Source organism: Manis javanica, chromosome 11 (genome assembly GCF_040802235.1).
Source record: "Manis javanica isolate MJ-LG chromosome 11, MJ_LKY, whole genome shotgun sequence".
NCBI lineage: Eukaryota > Metazoa > Chordata > Mammalia > Pholidota > Manidae > Manis > Manis javanica.
Window position 1 is genome coordinate 42,542,116 of NC_133166.1, and position 20,436 is coordinate 42,562,551.

At 36.1% G+C, this 20,436-nt stretch overlaps 1 long non-coding RNA gene across 2 annotated transcripts in view; it reads left to right on the plus strand.

Moving 5' to 3' along the window:
• The window catches only part of LOC140844401 (uncharacterized), an 82,761-nt gene extending 70,687 nt beyond the window's left edge, over positions 1 to 12,074 (plus strand). Inside the window, exons 6-8 of one of the 2 annotated variants that reach the window (XR_012122644.1) lie at positions 4,638 to 4,741; positions 11,193 to 11,294; positions 11,704 to 12,074. This is a non-coding gene — a long non-coding RNA (uncharacterized lncRNA). The remainder of the gene's footprint in view (positions 1 to 4,637; positions 4,742 to 11,192; positions 11,295 to 11,703) is intronic. The other variant, XR_012122645.1, reaches the window with a different exon arrangement.
• The last annotated feature ends 8,362 nt before the right edge of the window (positions 12,075 to 20,436 follow it).

Sequence of the window (20,436 nt, forward strand, 5' to 3'; positions counted from 1 at the left end):
TTGTTGATAAAATGCATTAGTCTGCTAAGGCTGCCATAACAAAATGCCACAGCCGAGATGGCTTAAACAACAGAAATTTATTTTCTCCATTCCAAATCAGAGGGCTGACACGATTGGTTTCCATTAGACCTGTCTTCCCAGCTTATAGATGGTCATCTTCTCACTGCGTCTTCACATGGCCCCTCTCTATTCTGTACATAGGCATCCTGGTGTCTCTCTCTTCTTTTAAGGACATAAGGACATCAGTCCTACTGGATTAAGGCTCTACCCTTATGACCTCATTTAGCCTTAACTGCTTTTGATGATATATTTGAAAGTATAACTATAATCACAAAGGAGTTTTAATGAAAACAAAAATGCTTTGACAGAAAAAGACCTGTAGAGATGGGGCAGTGGAGGGCATTTTGGATAAAGCAAAGTTGAAAACAGAAATTTTCTGATGGAAAATTGTTTGGAGAAATCAATTTATTTTTTGTTCCTCTCACGTTTTGAGAAATTCCAACCTGTACCATTAGAGCAACTTTCATGATTTTCGAAACTTTTTAAAGTAAATGGCACTGTCCTTCCAGACGCTGCTCAGTCTTGCATCAAGATCAGGGAATATACCAGATGTCCAAGAACAGAAACAGTAAAGCAAACAGCACACTAACATTTTCAGAGCTAACGTACCCGCTCCGTCATTTGTGCTCCGTCATCAGTCAATCTGATAACCCCTGCCTGAACGTACCGTCCTGAGTCTGAGCCATTAAGCGGTTTTTGATGGTATTGTGATGTCACAGATGTGGTTGGCTCTGTAATATTTGTCAAACTGCTAGCCTGAAACAAACATTGCAGAATAACACGATATGTCAGAGTCAGGGATTCTTGGATGTTGTATAAGCAGAGGGATGCCTCGGAGCTCCTTTACAGTAGTATCTCTACAGACTCTTGCCAGGAAATCTGCAGCTTGGGGGGACTCTGTCAGGGTTATTACCTTCAGGGCTTTGTGCTTGTGTATGGAGAGGGGTTGGGAAGAGACTTGACTTGTCTACTGCTTCTACGATTCCATCCCTGACACATGTTCTTCCTTATTAAAAAAAAAGAAAATAAAAAAGAGTCTGGGGGAGAATAAGGATTGGGAAGAATGACCAAGAGGGAAAGAAGAGGTTGTGGTATTCTGGAGCCAAATTGAGGACACAAAAATCTGAGCCCCTGACCCGCCTCATTTCTTACGTCTTCTGGCATTGTTTATCTCATTTGCTAAATTAATTAAGAACTTAGTCTCCTTGACTGCTAATCAGTCAATAAGATTTTCAGAGAGCCTAAATTCATCTCTGAGAAAACCAAATTTGATTAATGCTTCTTGTCACATTCACTCACACACACACACACACACACACACACATACACACACATACACACATACACACAAACTAATTACTAAAGTATTATTTTGGCAACTTAAGACTTCACTCTCAGAAGCATTTTCACAATTCATCCATAAAACTGAGCAAATAATAATATCTCTTTCACAAAGGTGTTATGAATGTTAAATAAAAGGATTAATATGTCTGTTATTTACCCATAGTACCACAAGCAATGAATGATGGATCTAGTACTTTAACCCATTTGTGTCTGATTCTAGAATTACTATGGGGAGGCAGTAGTTTAGTTATTAAGAGATGAACTCGAGTCAGGTGGCATATCTTGAATTCTGAAGGGACTAATCATAGTCTATGAACCTTTTGCATGTTGATTTCCTCCTTGGCCTCTCAGTTGCCATTTCTGTGATATGGAGATAATATATTTTGTACTTCATGGAATGTTGTGACAATTAAATGAGTTAATCTATGTAATGTACTCAGAACATTGCCTGGAATGCAGCACATTTTCAGTAAATGTTAGTTATGAAGATGGTAATAATGATGACGATTAATGATGATAATAAGGACTCTCAGCCTGCAGTGATAACCAGTTTTCTCTATAGTGGGCGAAGCTTCTACCTCTTGGTAGAAACACATTTACCTTAGACACAATGATATATGTTTGATTGGAAGGTCTGTTTCAGCTGAAACAAGCTGATCTAGTCTACCTGTATTTCCTGCACTGCTGTTAGTGGTGTGACCACTCTTGACCATTTCTGTGGGGAAATGCATGATGGTGTCCCTCCAGAAGTGGGAAATGCAGTTTATTTCTCCTATACTCTAAACTCTAGGAAACTTCTTATGCCATGTCTCATAACAGAGTTGGGGGAAAGGGCATCCACAGGGGCAAGATGGTTAAACCCAGGCTCCCACAGTTCATTAATGCGGCTTTCGGAGGAAAGACCTGCTCTTTCCATCTGCAGCCTGTAGATTGATTTTCATTTGTTCACTCTACTTTACACGCACCCTTAGGCTGAATGGGAACTTAGGGGATTTCTGACACCAACCTCTGGTTGAGAGATTGTTTGTAAGTCCTTCAACATAATTAAAGGAAGTCTCCTTCAAAGATAAAAGCTAGCTGAAAACCATAGGTTTTCAGACAATTTCTTGAAGCACATTTGTGTTTCCATGGCTATCAATGCAGTACCAAGAAAAATATTTTTCCGAAACAAAAGTACTAATTTTTGTGGATCATCATATTTGGGAAACTGGCTCTGTTTTTAGATGGTGTTTCACTTGATATCAGCCCATAGACAGGGTTCTGTCTTCACAAATAATGGTGGCAATAAAAATCTTAAAATTAGTAAATGGAGGAAAAATTGCAGATCAGTAGGGTATTTTCAATAGTAAAATTTACCAAGATTTTCATTAATGACTTTGAGAAGGTATTTGAGAGAAGTTGGTCAGCAGAGCCCTTAAATTATTTCATTTTTTTTTGTGGACTTTATGGGATGAGTGTTGAAAGTTATTTTTTAGATTGGTAACATGAAATTAAGAGGCTATGATATGGAGATAATATATTTTGTACCTCATGAAATGTTGTGACAATTAAACGAGTTAATCTATGTAATGTACTCAGAACATTGCCTGGAATGCAGCACATGTTCAATAAATGTTAGTTATGAAGATGATAATAATGATGATGATGATTAATGATGATAATAAGGACTCTTAGCTTGCACTGTTACCAGTTTTTTAAATTGGTAATTAACATGAAATTAAGAGGCATAATTGAGACACTGGAAGGCCAGAATTGGAATAAGCTAAGAACAGCATCTGTACTGTATGGAGTAGGCTTAGTGGGAGGACGATTGGTTTGGGACTAGTAACCTAAGCATGATATGCATGAAAAGTATTTCATTGCAAAAGCTGTTATAGAGAATTATGGCTCCTAACAAGTCTATCACTCACTGAAGTTCTGCCAGATTATACAACAATCAAATCCGATCCATAAGAGCTAACCAGTAACCTGAATGCAAGTCAAGCTCTCTAGAGTTAAAATAAGTTTCCCTTCACTTTCTAACTTTCACCTCTTGCTCTTATTTAAACACATCTCTCTCTCTCTCTCTCTCTCTCTCTCTCTCTCTCTCTCTTCTGTGTGTGTGTGTACACACACCTCACGAGTGAATGCACACACATGCACAAAAATGAACATTTGTTCATTCCAAAATTAATCTATAATAATAGTGGCTATGACATTTTGTAAGCAACCTAGATACCCTAGATAAATTGGAAAAGTGAATTACAAAAGGTTAGAGGGAAATGATATAATAATAATGTCATAACAAGAGACAAACTATCTCTGAGTGGTAGAGAATATCACTAAACTAGTAAATTAGCTTCAAGTTATTTGAAAAGACAAACACAAGTGATTTTGAAAGAATATAACTTGCTTTAAATTTGGCGTTTGCCTAAGGCCTTACCAATACCAAAACTATCATATTCTTAGACCATAGATTGTCCTTGGTCATCAATTTCCATCATCAGACTACACCCAAAATTAATTCTAGATGTTTGCAAAGTTAAAACTTATGGTCAAAGGACAACAGTCATTCTACATTACAGGAAATAAAAATAATTTGTTCCAGAGTCTGAAGACCCAGTCAGAATTTGTGGAAGGAACTGGGTCTGTGGGGAAGCACTGTACCAGTACAGTCAGGAGTTTAGATCATTAACTGTTCATAGCTGAGAAAATGTGGTTGTAGTGACTGTATTTTATTGCCTAAATCAACCAAGTTATGTTGGGATTAATAGGATATGAAGTATGTGGTTCCTGATGTTGAAGTTGTTTGGATAAAAGGATTGATGCTGCATTTATACTACCACAATATAGTTTAGTGTTCCTAACTTTTCCACTTCTTAGTAACTAAGTTCCCATGCAAGTCTAAATCACATAAGATATCTGTATTTGCAGAGGAGAGGGGTGCACATACATTCAGATGCTGAAAGCAGTAGTGTTGAGCCCTAGGAAGCGCTAGTCTCTTTCGCATTAGGCTCTGGTGGCTTGTCGCTGCCACTAGTTAAGTGTGAGATCTGTGCTAAGTAAAAAATTCTTCCAGGTTTACTTCCTCAGTTGGTAAAATGATAAATTGTAACTTACACAGCCGTAAGGAGAATTAAAAGTGATGAAATTCATGAAACTGATTTCTAATATCTAAAAATATGAATATATATAATTGAAACAAGATTATAATTATTTTTATTACTTTATTCTCTTTATTCTTTCAATCTCAGCTAGACTGAAGAATAACTGGTGATGCAGGTATAAAAATAAAGCACAATGAGGAGAAAAGGAGAAAACCAATTTAAAGACCACTCTGAATTTTATGTAACAGAAGGTAACAAAAAATGGGAGGAAATAGCATCACTCTGAACATGTAAACTTTGTTTTTCTCATTAAGATGTGTGTGTATGGTGACCATACCATGGTCTGGAAACAGTATTCTATAGGCTTTTATGAATAAATGAGATACTCTGGTGGTGAACCAGAATAAGGGATTGAAGAATGGAATTCTTGACTTTTCCTCTGGGTTAATTTGAATAATAACCTCATGCTATAGAAAAACCTTGAATAAAACAAATAAGATTAGCCATGCGAAATATCTCAAAAAATCATTCAGACTTTAAAATTCTTGAATGTTATGGAACTGCTTCTAAAGTGACACAGGGTTCATATCAATGATATTTTTATTATCCCTTTTTATTAATAGAATGTCATCATACATTTCTATAGCTCAAAGTTTACTTTGATCCTCATACTTTTGATTCTCGAAAAAAATCTCTTGCGAAATATAGAACAGAGAATAAAATTCCATTTTATTGGTGAAGAAATTAAACAAAGCTAATACTAAAACATAACATGCTTCAGTTTTGTAAATCATGGTGTGTTAAATTGTCCATAATCATTTATAGCACTAAAGTTCTTGCTTCATTCCAAAATGATTTCCATCAAAATGTTTTTCAGTCATTAGCTCAAGTGAGTAGAGCACAAAAGAATCTGAGATTGAAGGCCTGAATTCATTAAAGCTGGTAGTTTCTCCTAATTCCATTTTCTTGTGTTAAATCCCAGCCATTCTTAATATGCACACTACTCGTAGATCATGACCAGCACACACAAAAATGACCATAATTCCATACATTTATCACCTACTACTGGAAAACAAACTTTAAAAGTTTAGTTTGTTGGATCAGAATTTTTATCTTTACATCTGAAGGTCAGGGGAGATACAGATATCTACCTTGACTTTGCTGTCTCTCAGTTTAATGATGCTCTTTTCTCACACTCTTTGTAGGATAATTAAAGGGGCCTGGCAAGCCTAACAGAGCCAGGCTCTCTGGTTAGACTCTTAAACTTTTAGTTATATATACATTTCACATTTGATAAACATTCTCTTCAGGAGACCAGTACTTGACATGAAAATCTCAGGAACAAAATTAAATAAAGACCATGATATTTACCGTGTGTTACTGTTGTGCAATTTAGAAATTTCAGATGTTGTGAAGTTTAGATTTAAAATATAATCAAAATGCCTGGCACTGCCTCACATAAGATAGGCACCCAAGAAATTGCAGTAGCTGTTGTGTTTATTATACTACTGTTAGCCTCACATGAAGTGCATGTGCTGGAAAAGACAGAGGGTGGAATGACCGATTTTGATGGCTAAATAAACTTTTCTATGCACTGGAGAAGAGGTGAAATAAGGACAAAAAAGAATGGATATATTAGAATAGGCAGGTTCCATTTCAAAGCATTCGAGAAATTAGCAGTTAAAAAAGAAGCTCTTAACCCATTTGTGCTGAAAAAGAAGACTAATTTGGAAAGTGACATTGGCAATATTACAGAACCTGCTCTTTTCAACTTTGCTTTTTTTACCATTTGGAATCAGAATCACAGAGGAAACAGGTCTTTGAAATTTAGTTCCGTGTTTCCTATTAGTAAATGACTCCTTATGTTATGACTCAAATTTGGGAGGACTAAAATGATGATCCATAGTATTTTTCTTCTTTCACATAATCATGAATAACTGGTAAGTTTTTTAGTTAAAATAAATAAAAAGCTAAGAACATAATCATCTATTTAAAGCAATTTCCACTTTTCCTTAGAAAGATCATTCTTGGATAAAAATCTAAGTCTAAGTCAAATCAAACTAGGAACTAAGTTAACCCTTTTTGATGGCCAACGTGGAATCATGAACTGCTGGTCAATTGTTTCCTTACTCATCAGTGTTCTGTTTGTATCCCATTTCACCAAACACAGTGACTTGGCAGTTATTGAGCTTATATACATTTAAAGAGAAATAAAAAGCAAAGTATAAGAATTTTGTAATTTGTTAGGCAATGCCTATCTGAGAACTTTCAAAAATGGAGTCTACTAATACGGAAAAACAATAGAAGTTTTGATGATAAAAATTAAGATAAACCATTTATGTATCTGTTCTAAGTGAAGTTTAAGAAGATAAGGTATATGATAGACAGACATAATATAATGAAAATTTTTACATTATGATTTCAATTTACTAGAATATAGACTATACATAGCTTTCCTAATATCATGACAAATATAGCTTATATACATATTTGCCAGTCTTGTGTGTCTTTGTATGTACTTTTTGAAGATACCACTTGAGTTTAACTCAGAAATTTTTCATTTTTTCTACTGAAGTGTTGTGTGTGTTTAAAAAGTATGTTGTAATCTGTAACAGGAAATGTAATACATTCTTTACCTTAGAATAGATTTCTTATCTTAAATAATAATTCCTTAATTAGCAGTACTATTTGAGCATTTCAATGTCAATGAGTGTTGAGGCATAAAGTATACCAGAAAATAAATTATGTGCAAATAAATTGGGTAGATGATTGATACATACATACATAGAAAGAAATGATATGGAATTGCAACAGACTGTGAAGGATCAGATAAAGACTTTGCTTAAACAGAAGTAACCTGAAACTGATTCTAATTACTGTGAGTCTATGATTAATTCCAGAGAAAGCAAGTTGGGAAAGCAAGATTTTATTTCTCAATCAGGCAAGGTATCAAGCTGAGGGAAATCAGTTAAGTCATGCTCAAAAATATCTAAGCCATCATTACTGAAAAATAAAATAAGAGCCACTTGCCAAGGAGACTAGCAATAGGAGAGCAGAAGGTAGACAAGGAATCTGGCAGCAAATTCTGGACAAATTGCATTAACCTGGTACATCATGAGTCATAAGCTCAGTCTGCAGTTATACTGAATCTAATTTGAACAGTGGGCAATAGTGGAAAAGGTTACTAATTGCATATATTCTTTATTTAGATTAGTATTATTGAAAAAGTGCATTTTTTAAAAACATATTTAATTTTCCTTTCTCATTAGGCATGCTTAAAGAGAAGCTTATTTCTACAAACCATATGCATACCACTCCCAATCTACCACCTGATAATTAACTTGAATTTACTCATTCTAATTTCTGGAAATGCAGAAGAAAAAGAACTTTCTTTTTTATCTGTAAATTGTGATAAAATTAATGATAACACCCAAAATTGGTTACATTAGTCATTCACCCAATCAAACTTTATTTATGGAAGCAAATTTAATCTGAGTTTTGGTCCATTTTAGATTTTACTTTTTCAATAATAATAATAGGAAATTATAGAATAATATTAGTATATTGAGATCTGTGCCCTCTCAAAATTGTCAACAGGATTCATGCTTTACCTTTGATCTTAAAAATTGGAATTCAAACTAAAGTTGTCAATTTAGTGAGTTGACTAAATGCAGAAAGAGCAAAAATGCAATGAAATAGAAAGCAAGATAAATTAGTTTAGGCAATGAGAGTAATGATTCACTTTCTTAGCTAAATCATAAAGCAACTTCAAAAAATTTAAATAGAGATGCTTTTCTTCTAGTTACATAGGAAAGTAAAATATATTAATCTTACTTTAACATTTAAGTAAAGTTAAAAAGTTAGATTTTTTTCCAACTGCAGTATTTTGATTATTTGTTAAGCTGAGGTTTAAAAGTCAAAGATTATGATAAAAGACATTTCAATTTTATAGCATCATCTTCAGCTTTCTACTTAAAAAGCCATCGTTTTAATAGACTATACTGTGTAAATATCATGCACTAATGAAGAAATAAAGCTGTATGGGACTGCAGTTAAGAATTTGTTTTAGGAGACAAGGAGATAAATGTTCGAATTCCATCTTTTTGACTTTGAAAGTTATTTTTTAAATCTGAGACTTTTTTCATGTTTAAAATAAAGTTAATAAAAATAAGGTTACTGTGAGGGGTAGAGGAGCTAGCTATATTTATAATGTTTGCCATTGAATATGGCACATGGTAAAAAGTAGTCTCTAACTTGTTATTTCTCTTTCTCCTTTCCTTTTGCTCCTTCTCCTTCTCCTCCTTTCTCATTTTTCTATCATTATTATCACCAATTGTCTTAGCCTCCATTCAATTAAATGAAAACCCAATCATCTTCCTGGATATTTTATGGTCTCAAATTCAAGATCTTATTGTTATCATAGTCATATTCTCCATATTCATTAAAAAATTTTTTATTAAAGTATGGTTGATATACAATGTTATTTTTGTTTCAAATATACAATGTAGTGATTCTACAGTTATACACATTATTTATTGAGTGCCTGCACCAACTAGTGTAGCTATGATCTGTTAACACAGAAAGGTGTTACAGAATTATTGGCTATATTCTCCATGCTGTACTTTCTCACCTTTCAACCACTCACCCCAAGCTCTCTCCCATCCACTTTCATTTTCTAAATTTGATTACATACTTGGATATTATATATTGATGTTCACAAATAAGTATAACATGTTCGAAGACTTAGGGCACTTTGGGAAAATAAAATCAATTTGAATATATAGCTCATACAGATAGGGTCAATCTGAATAGATAAATCATTTGTTTCATCCACTGTTAATTTGAGCTGTGTGCCTGAAGTCAGTGTTGCCTAATGGAAATCATCGATTTTGATTTGATTCTGGATCTGAAACTAAATTATATTGTGAGCTTTCAGGTGGCATTTAACTCTGGGACTTAATCTGTGTACTTCCTCTATGAATGAAATCTTTGGCACCATTGTTAATTCCAGGGTAGATATAAGGACATCAAGCTGGGAAATAAGGATTGGTGGAGAAGTAACAGCTGTGACATAAAGAATTGTAATCTTTGCTTTCTGGGTCATAAGCAGTCAGAATCTTAAGCTTAGTCAATGCATTAGCAAATATCTATATTTATTTATATATCTGTACCTATGTATCTTTATACTCCCCTCATCCATAATCTGTATATCTGTTTCAGCAATTTGACTTTTGTTACACAATGCAAATTCATTTATCCAGAATATAAAATAATGAGATATACTAAACTGATAACAAAAGGCCAAATTTTATGGAACATTGTTCACTTTATAATGGCCTTGATTTGAACTTTGAGTAATATGGAGAAGTGACAATGTCTAACTTACACTGTTACTTGATCATTCTTATTTTTTCAAGATATTTAAGGGTAAATGCAGGGAAACTAATTGGGAGGTTATTGCAATAATCTAAGTAAGATATTTGTGGCTTTGATTGGTATGATAATTTTAGAGGTCATAATGAATGGTTAGATTCTGGGTAATTTTGACAAGATAGCAAACAAAATAATATATGTTGTGTAAAAGAGGAAAAGAGCCACCAAGGACAATTTTTTCAAGGTTTGTTTTTGTTGTTTTCTGAGCAACATTCACACATAAGGAAAACTGGGAGAAATAGTTGATGGGGGAAGAGAAGAGAAATGCAGCTGGTCTGTATGCACATTGAATGCACATTGGATTCTCCAGATACATACAGTGTGATGCTATTTGCAGTATGTTTATGAGATATCAACACCTGTGAAGGGAAGGTGGACAAAACAAAGTTGGATAGAGGAAAAAGTTGAATTGCAATGCAGGAGTGTCAATGATGTGACTAACATGATGAGGTTTTCTGCTTCTCAGTGTGTCCTGCAGAAGGCAGGAATGGCTAGGCTTATAAATCCCAATCTCCTGCAGTCACTGGGTGTGGCTTCCCTGAAACAAGGCTTTCTGCAGGCAAGGCAAACCCTGTTTGTCTGGTTCAAAAAGGTCTGTTGTTGGAGGCTGTCTGCTGCCTGCTGCCTGCTGCCTACATTAATTGGAGCATGGCAGCAAACCTGTCCTTGAAAGTCTGGGTGGTGAATCTGTACAGATACCATGATCCACCTTTGGTGGCATTTGATCCACTTTTGCCTATTCATTCAGAGAGCAGCTCCTCTAGGATGTAAATGGATCTTTCTTTATGAAGGGAAACCAGACAAGACAGACATTAGTTGGATAAATTACAGCTGGTCTCAGGGCTAAAAACGATGTTTATTATCTCCCTCCTCTATCCATTCTAGTTTCCCAACACTCTCAGCTGCCATCTCTGTAGCCTTAGCAGTTGCCTGGGGTAGTCACTAGACCCTGCTCAGAAGGATCCTCAGCCCTTGGCCTTTCTGCTCCTCTCAGAACACGGTTGCTGTTGCTATAAATTTATGGTCACAATTGGCCAAGAATGTAATAAGAAGCATCCAAATGGAACAACTATGTTCAACATGCATTCCTTCCTGAGCCCCATTATGCAACTGCAGCCCTATATTCTCAAATTAACAGGGTCCATTACCCCTGTCTAAACAGTGATTCCTTTTCTTGTCTAAAGGATCCTAGAAACAAGGAGCCCTGTATGTTCAGGCAGCAGCTGAATCTAATAATTGTAATTAATTAAGATACTTATGTACCCACAGTGAAAGTAATTTCCTTATGGAGATCAAGATTTTTGACCCTACAGAGTCCAGAGTCAAGGATACAGAAAGTATAAAATCTCCATCAGGTCGTCAGGAATGATGGTGAGACCACCCTCTTTTTCTAGATGCAAATATACTTTTTCTTTTGGGGAAAAAATTTTAATTGAATGCATAGTTAATGTCCTGGAGAACAATACCTCATCCTTTCAGAATATATCCCTGGGGTGGTCTATTCGCCTGTACTTTAGCAGGCTATCCCAGTGCTCTGTCAGGACGGAAGCTCCCAATAGAGTACAATATGATATGACCAGTAGATCTTCTAGTCACAAGCCCACAACTACACCTTCTTTGCCAGAACTGAGTCTCCGGGTCTCCTATGATGTTATGTGGGATCCCATTCCAGTGTATTGGATATTGAGTAAGCCTTCAGAAAGTGGTGGTGGTTAATGTCCAGGGGGTAGGAAAGCAAATCCATAACCAGAATATGTGCCTATTATTCTGTTCTTTCCAGGAAAAGGAGCTCTAGTGAAATGAACTTTCTAGTTACTCTACTCAAGAAATGATATCATATGAAGACTCAGCACTGATTTGTTCCTGGCATGTCAGACATTAGGTAATAATAATGATTAGATTAACCTTGATAAGTGGAGATGTTGGGCCTATATATATGTGATCTCCATTCCTGTAATTATAGCCCTTTAGTTCATGCACCCATCATGACAGAAATATGGTAGCTACGGACAGAAGATAATTTACATCAATTGACACAGGTATTTTTGTCTACTTAGCTATTTAATGTTTTTTTCTACTTGAATGCTTTCTGGTGGATGTTACTGTGTTATACACAGATGTCCAAAGGCAGTCAGTGATCTAGTAAAGATGTCTACTGTAAACCATTGGATGACCAATAGAAAATAAACTTGATCCCTATGTTTTAAAATTTTTTTAAATAAAATTCTTGAGCTTAAAGCCATAACACAAAGTCTCATCTTGAATATGACATTGGTAAAACCAGTGGGATCGTGGCCAACTGGAACTGCATTCATGTAAATTGAAGTACTACTTGCTCTGCACACTTCAGTGTGTTATTGTGATCAATAGTAGGTTTTGATACAGTTTAATGTTCAAAAAGCATTTATGAAATAAATATCACAGGCAGAATAGCCCAACCAATGAAGTATTTTAAGACTCTTGGTTATAAGGATATTTGTAGGGTGATTCTCCCTTAGGAAAGTTTGATTTCATTTTCTCTCTCTCCTTGACAAGTCTTTGTCTAACCATTCCTCAAAGCAACAGGCTCTATAGGCTGTGACTGCATAAAAGCTTTTTAAGTTATTGTGGAGGGTAATTTTGCCAAATAGTTTTACTTCAGCATTTAATAGTTTTACCCCAGTACTTAGAGGTCACCAGCTTCAATACGTTTGTTTACCACCTACACCTTGATACTAACGCTAAGGGTATGAGCTTCAGTTTTCATGGTTGTTGTTAAGTTAGCATCTCTATTCTATGTACACATTTCTAAATTAGATAGTATAAATTCCTAAACTACCTTCCTCAACTTTGAAAAAAAAAGGTGGTTAAATGATATGAAAGTTTATTTTTCCCTTATGTAACCATCTGCAGGGACTGGTCCAGGGCCAGGGGAAAGTTCTGCCATCTTTTTCATCCCATGACATCTAAGCTTCCTCTAGAGTTATCACTACTTTCCAGCCACTGTAAAGGGACAGAAAGTACAGAGTAATGGTTCAGGCTTTAAAGAGTGATTTATAACCCACTAATTCTAACAAAAATGTAATCTGGGCTCATCAGATCTGATCTGGGAAACTGGAACTAAGAATCACTTAAAGAGAATTGGCCAGTATCATCTAGAGCGGAAAAAGGATGACACTAAGTAATCTTGAGCCTAGGTCAAGTCAAGTCTAATATGATAAATTATAAATGGAAAAAAACTAGTTGGTAATGAAATAGGGAAAAGTAGCATGTGATAAGTGAATCATAGAATTAGAGAACCATGAAAATAAAGACCCATTAATTAAATCTTATTATTGAGATCTTGAGAAGTTGCAAAATTTCTCCAACACCCAAGCACTTTAACCATGCCATACTCCTCTTAAGTTTTCATCAAAGTGCCTGAAAACCTTTCCAACATCTGTTCATACTCCTTTCCTTGACTGGGATGAGCTAGGTTTTTATGCCTCACCATTTGCTGAACCTTAAAAGAAAACCCAGACCAACCAGTTTTTGAAACCAAAATGGCATTTAATTCAGAAGTAGCAGCCTGAGAATGATCATATCCATTGTGTTGACCAAATCAACTTTCAAGATGACCTTGAGATACCATCAGTGACCACAAAACACTTTTGTCACACTCATTGCCCCATCAGTGCAATTTGGTTGATTCAACAAAGCTGTCACAAGTACTTGTTCAATAACTAGGCATATAGGCAGAACTGTAGAATTTTCTCCCAATATACAAATTTATGTCAACTTGTACCCAACATATTTTTGTTACCAGAATATTGTGTGTTGTGCTATGATTATTTCTTAATATAAGTCATAAATTACTTAAAGATATGCTCATATTGACAAAGTGCTTATTCACTGACATCAGTTATTTCCCCTTAATCTTGTCATATGGCTGCTGTTCAGTATAAGGTGTCCTTAATTAACAACTAAGTGTAATTAAAAGCATAATGAAAATATATTACATTGTCAACATTGTGATCATTTTGGTGTTACAAGGACAATAGGACTGTGCCTATGAGAACACAGTATTCAAATATTTAGGTCCTCTAAAACTTTCTCAGTGCGTTATAAGGATTAGCATTTTGAAGTCATTGGTGTAGAATTACAGCAGATATTAACTCCCTAAAAATAAAAACCCCAAACAGATGTTCATGAAATAGTTCTCAAAAGTAGATTTTATTTTCTAGGTGTAATAAAGAATGAAATAACTGTGTATTCCTAGTAAGAATCAAAGCCTGAAGCCACTTCTTATATTTAGGTTGATTATACTTCAATTAGGTAAAGTTAAGCCACATAAAATAAGGTAGTGAAAGTCACAGAACACATGTTAATATCTTTAATTACTCAGGCTACTTCTGTGAGTTCATTCTGCCTTGGCAGTCTCTGGAGGTTTTCTCCTAAAAACACAGGCTTTGAAAAGCTTGTGTTCAGGCAGCCTGGTGGGGTCAAGAGGAGGAACAAGTGTCCGATTTTCTTTTTCACAGTTCCTTTCTTTTTTTCAGAGTAGCTCAGTTTGAATCCCAAAACTTTTGCAGAGTTGCTGGAGAAAAAAACAGAGGGCAGTTTCTTTTTACTGAGATTGCTAAATTTTGAGGATATGATTCAAAAGTTTCCAGCAGGTACTTAATCTTTCCATGGAGAAACAGCCTTCCTGCTACTGAAGCCGATAAAGTGGAAGCACAAAAGAGAAACACTGAATGAATCCAGAGGATGGTTCTTGATCTCCTGCATCCAAATATGCCTGAAAATTTTCATGCTTCACTTTCTTACATGGACTTTTCAATAATGAGAGTCAAGAAATTCTTTTTTATTCCTGTAGTGGGTGGAATCCAAATGTTATAGAAACAAAAAGAGGGACAGCACTTGACTTATAAATGTCAGAGAAGGTTCTGTGTGGAAAGTTACTAAGAAGTAAGGATGGGAAGCTGTTAACAGAGGGACATGTTCAAGGTTGGAGACGATGGAGTGTTTCAGGACTAGGGAACAGACTCAATTGGTGAGTTCATGGCATGTCAGGTGACTGGGAGTAAGTCAGCATGTCTGGAACTGTGGTGTGAGGGACACAAGACACAAGAAGAAAACAGGAAACAGTGACGCTTAAACTTTATTTTGATAGCAATAATAAGCTATGTTTTGATATATATATATATATATATATATATATATATACATGTCTCCAATAAGAGGTCTAAATGTCAATGCCCTACAAAGTTTGAGCACATTTTGTGAATGATATGTTCAAGTTGAAGTTCACCTATTTTAATATGGAGATGACAGAACCTTAATACTTACTTCAGTGTGGAGCCTGAACAGAATCTTAAATTACAACAAGTTTTTGTATTGTAACATCGTATCTTAAAAAATGAAGAGGTGCTTTAGATTTTGACAGTTTTGTTCAAATATCAGCATTACCCTTAATTGTGTAAAGTGAGCAAAATCGTTTAATCAACCAGAGCATCAGCTTCCTCTTTTGTAAGATAGGAATCAATTCCATCTAGAGGAAGAGTTAGCAGATCTCAGGTGATACCTTACACAAAGGTAAACCAAGAGGGTGCCTATTAATAAAGAGGCACAGAAAAAATACTGTTTTCCTATTCCTATCTCAGAGATTGCTAAGGAAACATGAAAATGAAAATGACTTCAGAATGTCACAAGCAAAACAATCTTTTAGATGCAGCAAACTCCAGTTGATAAGTGCTAGACATTCCGTTCTAAACACTGAGTCTATCCTGCAGCATTTCAGAATAAGCAAATATTTCCTCTTGAAATTCTTTACCTTGCATACAAACTCAGCAATATATGCCTTGAAAAGTGCAATATTTTAACTTCTATTTTACCAGTTTTTATGCTATTAGCTTTTATAATATCCTCTTAAGTACCCCTATTTAAAGAGATTACAATCACTAAACCCTGAATATTCACCACTGCCTGGCAATTCATTACTTGGGCTTCATTTCCCAAATCATGATCCAAAATTCTCTGTGCCAAAGAGACCAAATCAGTACATGCACAGACTAAGGTTTCTCAAGACCCTTTTCAGTTTACTCAAGTGCTTGTGGTAACTGAAATCATGCATAATCACAATTCTAACTATCTATATGTATTTACAAAGACCTCTTTGCTTTACCTTCTGACAAAAGTTTGTTTCTCCTCAGTATTTCTTCAAATTGAAATAGCTAAATATCAAAATTAAGTCATTAAGCCCTTTAAGACTCTATTTCTGGTTCCTTTTCTAATGGCATCCCTTCAGGAATCATCTCTTTTCTATATTAATTTTTCTTCTCAATATACAAACATAACCAATTAACACCTCTTAATCCCACATACTCATTACGCTTCAGACAAATTTCTCTGATCCATCATAAGAGCTGTGCACACTCTAATTCCTTTCTGCCCACCTCTTTTGAACTTACTCCAATGTAAATTTCATTCCCATAGCTCTTTGAGCTAACTAGTCAAACTCAATAGTGACATCCAAATTACTAAAGGCAATGACCATTTCTCAGTTCCAATCTTATTTTGACTCTTTAACCTCATTTTATACATTTGATTATCATCTTGAAATACTATATTCACTTGGGTTTCAGAAATTAACACCCTACCTCTAAAGGAGTGTTTCATGGATCAGCCATTGCAGGTTTTCTTTTCTCTCTCTGCCTTCACACTGTAAACTAGAACTATGCAGGGAAGATATCAAATGACCCACAAGTTTGGACCACATATAACTTTAAATTTTCATAAAAGTAAAAAGAACAGGCAAGAGAAATAAGGTACTCAATATAAAATTATTGAGATCCTTTATATTATTTTTTCATAGTATGTCTTCATTATCTGGTGTATTTTATACTTAGAGTACATCTCAACTCAGCACTCACATTTCCAATGTTTAAAAGCTGTGTGGGTAGGGCTACCTAGCATTGGTCAATGTGGTTCTAGATGATCTCATTTATGGTGTAAATTACGGTATCTCTGCTGAGTGCTCTCACATTAACATACTTAGAACCACTTCCCTGAAATCCTTCTCCCTAAAAAGCTTATTTCAATTTCAACTTAGATATCTAATATTCCACATCAAACTTATGTGTAAAATGATTCCTACTCCCCACCTCCAAAAACTGTCATCTGTCTTTTCCATTTCAGTAAATGACAACTTTGTCTATCTAAATCAGACCTCTCTACAAAAAAAGTATATATTGTCTTGCAAATGGCTTTCAGCCCCGAGAAAGTTCACTATGGATTCAATGTGACCAAAGAAAGTGACAGCAAAACGTTCTTTGGGGTGAAAGGGTTTATTACCCAGCTTGTTCTCCTAGTGGTAAACTGAGCACTAGCCTCTCTGCCTCTGCCCAGAGCACTGGACCAAGCTCTTTACATAGTGCAAAAATAGCTTATTGCCTAAAGGTGTGGAAGCAGTAGCTTAGCAGTAGGCCAGTTATATCATCAGGTGGTTTAAGTTCAGTGAGGATCCTGGCCATAGATAGAAACCCCAACTTCTTCACACTCCACCCTGGCAGGATTCTCGCCTTACCATCTACATGCTTTCAATCTTCCGCAATGGTCCCTGTGTGAGAAACCTGGAACACTCTAACCAGATTCGACAATAGCAACAGAGAATAACAAAAACTTAGAGATAATAACAAAAATTAAGATGCAACAAGGTTTTGATACAGGTAACAAAAATTATAATAAATCTCAAACAAGATGAGGTTCCTAATAACAAAAATTACAATAATCCTCAAGCCAGAGGAAGTTCCAAATCCATAAAGGCTTTAGAAGCAATAAGACACGTTTGAATGCCAGCAACATAGGCAAATCTTGTCTATCAGGTAGGATGCACGCAAGAGAGTGGCCTGTGATAGGACTGTAGCAGGAATGGGCTCCCTTCCAGGTCTAGTATACCATACTTTAACTCCTTTCTCCATTGTGGTTCCTGAAGGGTCTATCTAGGGTGCTACTGGAGGTGTATGCACTGGCCATAATGATAAACCAAAACTCCTCGGTAAGATGTTCCTACCTTCTTCCCGTTCAGGATATACTACTGTGATCTTTGGCGGCCACTCTGCTGTTATTCCAGGAATACACAGGAGGCCAGCTACCAGGCCTTGTCCCCAAGGTGCCAGGAGAGCCAGCCATCGTTGGTCCATGTGTCGAAAGGTCCTAGGCCACGTGCACACCATGGAGTCTCCAGGGTTCAGTGCAGATCATGCTGGCAGTAAGGTGTTATTCTGGTGGCTGAATCTTGGCATCAGTGATTCTTCCTTGGTTTGTACATACAGTTGTATATGGGAGGCAGCCACATGTGTTAACGTGTCTATGGGTCTCAGGGCTCCCTTTCGGGGTCTCTCCTTCAAACTCTGTAACACAGTCCATAAGTGGACTGACCATCCCCACAGACTGTTGGTATCTGACTTCAGTCTGGACTTTAACAAGCCATTGTGTCTATCATGCCTGCTGCAGTGGGATTGTATGGCACTTGAAACTTCCATTTGATTCCCAGCTGTCACACCCATTCTGGCAGTGCATGTCCAGTAAAATGGGTGCCCTGATCACTCTCGATTACCTGTGGTCAGCCATAAGTGGCAAAGAGATGCTCCAGGCCTCTTTTGGTTGTTTGCTGGTCTGCCCGACATGTAGGAAAGGCAACCAGAAGTCCAGTAGTTGTGCCCACATAAGTTATGGTATACCAACATCCTTCTGACACAGGTAGATGCCCAATATAGTCTATCTGCCACCTGATGAGGGCTAGAGGACCCCTAGCTATTGTCCCATGTTGCTGTGGAACTTGGTGTAAGTCCCTTTTGGAGCACACAACAAAACTCCTGCTGGGCTCTACTAACTTCTTCAAAGGTGAAAGGTAAGTCCCACCAACAGGCAACAGCCCACATTGTCTTTTGCCCCACATGCAACAAATGCTGATGTAACTATTGGGCTACATCAGAGGCAGGCTTTCCTTCTAACCAACGTATCTGGGCCAATTTACCTCTTCATCATGTCTTGCCAATGGGTTTCATACCCGGTCAAGTTTGCTATGTATTCAGTGTGACCAAAGAAATTGACAGTAGAACGTTCTTTGGGGTGATAGGGTTTATTACCTGACTTGGTCTCCAGTGGCAGGTCAAGCACTAGCATCTCTGCCTCTGCTCAGAGCCCTGGGCCAAGCTCTCTAAATAGCACAATAATGACTTATTACCTAAAGGTGTGGAAGCGGTAGCCTAGCAATAGGCCAGTTACATCATCAGGTGGTTTAAGTTCAGTGAGGATCATGGCCATAGGAACCCAACTTCCCCCCCCCCCACATATATATATATATATAGACACAAACACACACTTTATGTATATTTAAAAGTTTCAATGAGCACCTACATCATCTTATCAGTATCATTTTATACATTTGTTTATCTTCTTAAATTCTAGAGCAGTGATAGTAAGTATGGAAACAAATATATATACAACAATTTAAGGTTATCTGGAGATAAATGGGCCAAGGAGTAAGGAGATAGATGCAGGACATCTTCCTTAGAGTGAAAGTCCAGCAGGGAGACCTAAGTGGAATAGGCTGTATATCTAACATACTCAATGAGTTGGTTTGAATGTGGAGACTGTGTGAAATTTGTCAGCTTATCTGGTAACAGTTTAGCTATTTTGTGTTTTCAATGAAGCATGATGTTTATGTAACAATAAAAAGTATTTGTGCATTTGAAGTTACATAATTTAACTGCTAATATACCATCAAGAAAACTGTAAAAATTGTGTTGGCATTGGTACCAATGATGTAAATAGGCAATAAGAGGAAATCTTAGGGGAACCAGCTCATATCAATGCTATTATTGACTGAATTAACACATTTATGGAAAATTCATAATTATTAATTAAAGAGCTGCCAGCCTTTTAAAACCCATGCACAGAATAACATGTAAAATATGAGATAACTCTTAAACTTACTGTATCTCAATTATCTTATTTGTTTAAAGACTTCCTACTATATCATATTTTTTCTTTGAGTAGCGTTTGGGCTTGAACTGGCAGTGGGCACTCAAGTTCCTTTGAAATGCAGAGTATTATGGGGTTCCTGAGTACACAGGGCCCTATAATTATGCCATAACAGGGAACCCCCAACTCAAGAAAAACATTTGACAGCTGCAGTAATTGTGTACAAATGTTTTCTCAAATTTCAAAACAAACAGAAGCACACACTGTTCAATAAGCTTTATTAGCAGTTTACCCTCTAATTTGGGCTCAACAATCTGCCAGTGTTTTCCTTAAAATAGCTTTCAAAAAGAAAAAAAAAGAGAACTGTATTACTTAGCCGATTTTAATTTCAGTGAGGCTAACATTCGGCATTTCCTTGGGACTGCAATTTTATTTTTCCCCTGAGAAACTATTATAAAGGTACTGTTATATAATTATAATCATTATATAAATAAAAATTATGCTTTAATACTGAACTTGAGTATGTACCATAAGCATATATATATATATATAGCCTTAGAGAGAGTCA